The 5,302-nt window shown below is 43.0% G+C and overlaps 1 non-coding gene across 1 annotated transcript; it reads right to left on the bottom strand.

Annotated features, from left to right (window-relative positions):
• On the bottom strand, positions 1-82 carry trnas-gcu (transfer RNA serine (anticodon GCU)). Its single transcript has one exon. It is a non-coding gene; the product is annotated as a tRNA-Ser (tRNA).
• Positions 83-5,302: the final 5,220 nt, after the last annotated feature.

Here is a 5,302-nt window from a genome sequence, read left to right as displayed (position 1 = left end):
TGACAAGGATGGGATTCAAACCCATGCATGCAAAGCCCAATGGATTAGCAGTCCATTGCCTTAACCACTTGGCCACCTCGTCAAGAAAACTGGGCTATCCGTACATGTGTTGGCGTGCTCCAGATGATCTTTTTTTTTCCCTTGTACTCGAAGGGTCATTTTTCTGTTCCACATGTGCTTTCAACATTTTCTTTGGGAGATGTCAAGCCACCAAGCCACTGCTGTGCTTCAGTGGCCGGTGTGGAGTTCAGTCGCCCTGTTGTACACGGAAAGCACATTGAGCTCCTTGGACATGAAAAGTTCCAGAAAAAAGCCATTTGTCATCCTTTTTCTTGGTGTCGATGTTGCTTTTGTATGTAAAGGTGGCAACTTGCTCAGCGAGCAGGCGGAGCGCGCACCGAATGCAGATGTCTCAGAGCGGTGTGTCCAAGTGGTTGTAAAAGGACAGCACTCCAGGGGTGCTGTGGCTTAGTTGGTTAAAGCGCCTGCTTCGTAAACAGGAGATCTTGGGTCTGAATCCCAGCGGTGCCTTTTTGTTTTTCTGTCTTCTCGTACAGAACTGGTCATTATGGATAACCTCCTACGGCTAGACTTAATTAAATGCAAGTATTAATTTCCTGTCTTGAATGACTTTTTTTTAAATGGATGCAACTTGCAAAAGATGAAATACAAACCTTGCTACTCTGCGCTCGTGGCTGGCAAAAAAAAGTCAGCAATGTTTTCTCATTAACCTTAACCCTGCGAATGGAGAATAGTTAAATGACCAAGTCTATGCAGCTTAATTGGTTCGCACATCGGGCTCTTAGGGTGGTGAATCACGCTCACCCCAGTCCTTAATCTTTTAAAGAGGATAAAAAATTGAACCTAGCCGCCACATCTCATACATTCTGTTCAGTGATATAAAGGTAACATCTATCCTCGCTCCAGAGAAAATCACACGTTGAGGGCATTTTTTTTTTCACTTTACCATGAGTCGGGCTCGGCTGCACAGAGGCGAGAGCAGAGCAATGAGGTCACGGGGACAGGGTAGTCACACGTTGGCGGTTTAAACACGCGGAAGATCACTGAGGGATCTATATGGACCCCCCGTGCGCCATCAGTCCGCACTCTGGACTCTGAATCCTGCCATCCGAGTTTAGATCTTGGCTGAACCTGAGCTGCAGTTCCTTCTTAAAACGTAATCTGGTGAGCGTTTTATAGAATCGTTCTTGTATGGATTCAGAACTAGCAATACATCAGGAACGAACCGGTCTTCTTCCTGTCTAAAGAGTGTGACCTGCTTGGACCCGCAGTCGCTTTTCTCATGTGCACAAACTCTCACTAGTAAGCCAGAACTAACTAGCCGGTCTTCAGAGAGCCTACTACCAGAGCGTCGCAGCAGGAATCTCTCCCACTTCCCTCATGCCAAACCAGCACTGCCTGACACTAGGCCAGAGAATGCTGATTGGACACAGCAACAAGCCTGCCACTGTTTCTTTGTGTCCGCGGGAGATCTGAATCCACACAGATTGGATGAGTATTCAACATTCTGAGTTACAGCTCGAGAATTCAATTGTTACCTCAACCCCAGTTGATATCAGTTTAATTCCTATGAGTGATGTACTTGCTTTTGAGTATCTAGTGTAGAAGCTGAAATCAAAGCTCATTAACGAAATGGTATAAATGAATGGTATACTGAATGTATGTCCCTCTTGGTTTGTAACTCTTCGTGATCGAATATATACCTTTTGTATTCTGCTAACCCTCGCTATAAGATCTGTTATGTTTATATACACATTTTATGCCTTAATAAATGTATTGTCGTGTAATAGTATCCGTGTGTGTGTGTGTTATCCCGCAAGGTTGTTTTTCTAATAGCCATCAAAGAATCATTTTGTGACTTACTGCTACAATTAATAATTGTCCCTGTAATGCACAAAACCCCTACATTTATTGGTGCCTCACGAGAGGATGCCTACAAACTCAAACTCAGTGACTGACTACAGAAAGTGATAAATAGCACTAAAGTATCTGCCAACGTGCACTAGAACAGTCCAGAATGCTGGTTCTGCTGGCGATCCTCTCCTGGGTCCCTGCTCCGGACGTCCCTTCCCCCACCTCTCTGGGCAGACCAGACACCCGCAGTGCAGCTCTTCACCACTACCGTATTTTTTTATTTATTTTACCTTATACGGCATCCAAAGTTTCATCTAAATGCTCAGAATACCCCATTTCTGGTACCAAAATTAGTACACACCGTACTACAATGAATTTAAATGGGGATTTTTTAATTCTGGATCTGCATGAAATCATAAAAATGAGGGGTTGTATTATTTTCTGTTACAGAACTTAGATTGGATGCAGTATAACCTTTAACTCAAAAGCTTCACATAGATATACCTGGAGATATACACACACCAGGATGCACAAAGAGCTACTATAGCTCTTTGTTATTATATATACTATAATAACAAAGACAAAGCAAAAAATATGGTAGTGGCAATTTCCTCTTTGATCTCGCCTAATCCAAGATGCACAGAACATCAGTCTTATTTTAACATGCTCTTTGCATTCACATCATGCGTAGCCACAGACCACGCTCAACTGTACGATGTCCACTCCCACAATTACTGGCATGCTGATGTCACTCATACGTGCATGTCTTAAAGAGACAGCTACCAATTTCAGTGTCAGATTTCAAATATCCCCTCCATAACCACCTGGTTACACAGTCATCGCTCAGAATCCCCAGTAAGATTCTCCCCAATTCAGTTTTGCAGTGCTTTAGCTCTTTCAAAAGGTTGGGCTTTGCTAGTTGCATTCCTAGGTTCATCACAGCATTTGAAAATATTCACCAATGTGTTGGCTGGGAATCAAACCTGGGTCAACTGCTTGGAAGGCAGCTTTGCTCACCACTATACCACCAATGTACACACCCAGAAGCCATGCAGCACACCATCAGAGAATGCTCACGATATCGGAAGCTGTCTCTGGGACGTGCTGATTCCACATATTGTGAATAAATCATGATATTGTTAGTAACTGTAGCTAGACGTTCAAATGAGTTTCATGGCCAGATGGACTGTTTCCTCGAGTGGTATAGTATTGCAGTGAGACAGCACGATGCCTGCAAGACTATGTCACGCTAAACGCCACAGATTGTGATTGTCCATTCGTTTCAGTCGTCCTGCAGCTACAGGAAGAGAGACACAAACATGCTGCAATGCTTTCAGGACATTAGGATTTGTTTGTGCAACATCCGAGACGAGTACTTGTGGCTTCAATGTGAACTGTACGTGCCTGCCCCCTTTCATCTGTAGTGCATGAATTCCTCCCGGCATACACCAGGGTAAAGTTCGATAACGATTTTGGCATGCCAGTAGCGTTTTCACGAAACCTCCTAGGGTTACGAGAACACTTGCTTTGTGTATAAAGTACATTGTGACTGTTTTCACAGCCTTCACTTTGTCGTTTTTATGACATTTTTTTGACAACTCACTAATATTCTCTTGTCCATATCAACACAATGGAAACACAGAATGCCTTCAAACCAGATGCATTTTAAAGAAGACCCCCTTATTTCAGTATATTACCTGTAGTGCTATATTCAAAAAATCATTAAAAAATAAAGAAAAGTTTCACAACCCAAAACAAAGCTGGGAAAGGTCAGAGGACTGGCCTAGTATGTGAAACACTTAACTGCAGCAAAGTGGGTGTTGTGCTTAAAAAGAAATTGAGTCATGAAGAAGACCCCACTATCCCAGTGTATTTCATGTCTCATGGTGCCAATATAAAACAAAAAGTTTTCACAAGCCAAAGCAAGGCTTGGAAAGGTCAGAGGACCTGCTTAGTGTGTAAAACACTTACTTGCAGCATTGTGGGTGCTGTGGTTTGAATGCTATTGTCTTCTGAACAGCATTCCCCTATCCCAGTGCATAGTGCCACATTAAATAAAAGCACGAGAAAAAGAGATTCAGAACGCAAAGCTGTGTCAGCCTTCTGTGTAAAAAATCGGTTGGTACATCATGGGAGCTGTTTTTAATATGCTGCTGAGTAAAGAATATTTTTAATTTTCCTGCTGTCAGCAGTATTGTGTATATAGTTGACCCTTACCTGAATGAAAACAGGATACAAAGAAAGGGTTTCAGAAATCAAACAAAGCTTTGGTCCCATGCTTACAGTCTGGGGAATTGGAGACTGCACTGTTCTGCTTCCTATGGTGATATAGAGGTTTTTCGCACAAAACCGTATTGAGCAGTCTTTCTCACATTGTGAACATGTGTATAGAGTGGTCCACCAGGTTCCAGTTAGTGCGTAATTATGCATCATTGAAAAATCGGAGGTTTAAAAAAAGATAATTGGCTCACTGATAGTTTGATGTAGAGAGTGTGAAAATTTTCATAAGTCATGGTCTTTAAAATGCATTTGGTTTGAAGGCGTTCTGAGTTTCCATTGCGAAGATATGGAGAAAAGAATATTCGTGCGTGGTCAAAAAAATGGCTTAAAAATGACATACAGATGGAGCCATTCAAAGTGCGCGGCACAGACACGTACCGCGGGTAATTGGCTACGTCCTTGCAAATTGTGACACACGATGACGCGCAATACTGTGGTACGTGATTGGTAGACCGACAGGGGCACTCGTGGTGCATTGGTCAGTCGTAGAAAGAACAGTTATTTATGGGGGTGGGTGGGTCTTTCACAGAGGCTCAGGACAAATCCCCCGCCTGAAAGTCTACTGTGTGCATTCAGACAGTCACAGGTCAAGAGCCAGGCAGGAGGACAATGGACAGAAGAGCCAACGATTTAAAAATAAAAGAACGAATATGAAAAAGCCACCATCTTTTTCTTTTTGACATTTTCCGACTTTCATGCAAGCCAGGACAAAGTTGCTCGTAGCTACTTGTGGATTCAAATACTCTATCGAGTGCTTTGATGAGTTTTTGCAATTTGATTGTCGTCCTGTCAGCCTGTTTCTGTTTTTTTTTTCAATCTAGCGATGGAAAGCATGAGGGAAATGATGGAACAATCAATAACCGCTCCGGAAAAATGGCCGAAAGAAATGGCCCGTCACTAAGGACATTTGTGAAGCAGAGGAGTGACGTCACCACAAAGGCGACATATTCTGCTGATCGTTTTGGTGAATAATGATTGAGGCGCGTTAAGAGAAAGGTAGCTGCGTCAGCATGCGTAGGCTGCAAAGGATCAAGCAAAGGTTTACTCCATGCTGAGAAGAGAAGAAAAGAAGCACAACGTTTCGGCTGTGGAGCCTTCTGCGCCATCTTCTTTAGCGGTGATGATGTTTACATTGGAAAAACTGAGA

Source organism: Atractosteus spatula (assembly GCF_055471065.1).
Source record: "Atractosteus spatula isolate fAtrSpa1 chromosome 26 unlocalized genomic scaffold, fAtrSpa1.hap1 SUPER_26_unloc_1, whole genome shotgun sequence".
Taxonomy (NCBI): Eukaryota; Metazoa; Chordata; class Actinopteri; order Semionotiformes; family Lepisosteidae; genus Atractosteus; species Atractosteus spatula.
Note: the sequence above shows the minus strand (reverse complement) of the source record. Positions and strands in the feature narration are given on the sequence as shown.